Genomic DNA, 1,580 nt, shown 5'->3' with positions numbered 1-1,580 from the left:
ACAGGAGAAGTAGGAAGAAATCTCATTACCGTTACTTTGAAAACTGAATGATCTCATTTTTTTCTTCCCACTAAAATGTCTTCTTATGACATATTTCCATGAAGTATTGGGGTCCCCTTCTAATATTGCTTCAAAGAACCTCTTTTCTAATGCAGAGCCATTGTATTTGCTGGTTACTCTGCCTAGGATACACCATAATTGATATATGAAATGATTGGCCTATTATTATTAAATTCTTAGATCTGTTTTCATCTCTTCAAAGTTTTTTTCACCCCATATTATCAAGAATGAATGTGCTTTTCTCAAATGTGTTGTTTTTTATTGTGGGATCAGTGAGGTCTCCTTTTGTTAGCACTACTATATCTTATGAAATCCCCTTCATATTGATGGTACCACCATACTTCTCATGGACTAATATCCACATGGAACAAGAATCCTGAAAGAAGAAATCAAGATATCACTTTTTGCAGATGATATGATAGTATATATAAATGACCCCAAGCATTCTACCAGAGAACTCCTACAGCTAATAAAGAACTTCAGTAAAGTGGATGGATATAAAATTACTCAAACAAACAAGTAGCTTTCCTGTACATAAAGGATAAATGGGCTGAAAAACAAATTAGGGAAACATCACCCTTCTCAATAGTCACCAATAATATAAAATACCTTGGTGTGAATCTAACCAAAGCAAGTGAAAGATCTGGATGACAAGAACTTCAAGTATCTGAAGAAAGAAATAAAACAAGACCTCAGAAGATGGAAGGACCTCCCATGCTCATTCATTGTTGGGATTAATATAGTAAAAATGGACATCTTAGCAAAAGCAATCTACAGATTTAATGCAATCCTCATCAAAATTCCAACTCATTTCTTCACAGACATAGAAAGAGCAATTCTCAAATACATATAGAATGCCAAAAAAACCCCAAAACAAAAACAAAAACAACAAAACAAAACAAAACAAAAAAACCCCAAAAACCCAATTAGTGAAAATAGTTCTTAACAAGAAATTCTGGTGGAATCACCATCCCTGACCTCAACCTGGAATACAGAGCAATAGTGATAAAACAAAAACAAAAACAAAAACAAAAAAACAGGCAGGTAAATCAATGGAATAGAATTGAAGACCCAGAAATGAACCCACACACCTATGGTCACTTGATCTTTGACAAAGAAGCCAAAACCATCCAGTGTAAAAAAGAAAGCATTTTCAACAAATGGTGCTGGTTCAACTGTCGGTCTGCATGTAGAGGAATGCAAACTGACCCATTTGATAAATTCTTGCACAAAGCTCAAGTTCAAGCGGATCAAGAACCTCCACATAAAACTATATACGCTGAAACTAATAGGAGAGAAATTGTTAAAAACAAACAAACAAACAAACAAACAAACAAACAGCGTCAAACACTTCTGCACAGGGGTATATTTCCTGAACAGAACACCAGTGGCTCATGCTCTAAAACCAACAATCAACAAATGGGATCTCATTACATTGAAATTTTTCTGTAAGGCAAGGGATATTGTTTTTTTTTTTTTTTTTTTTTTTTTTTTTTTTTTTTTTTTTTTTTTCTTTTTTT

Source organism: Mus caroli, chromosome X (genome assembly GCF_900094665.2).
Source record: "Mus caroli chromosome X, CAROLI_EIJ_v1.1, whole genome shotgun sequence".
Taxonomy (NCBI): Eukaryota; Metazoa; Chordata; class Mammalia; order Rodentia; family Muridae; genus Mus; species Mus caroli.
Note: the sequence above shows the minus strand (reverse complement) of the source record.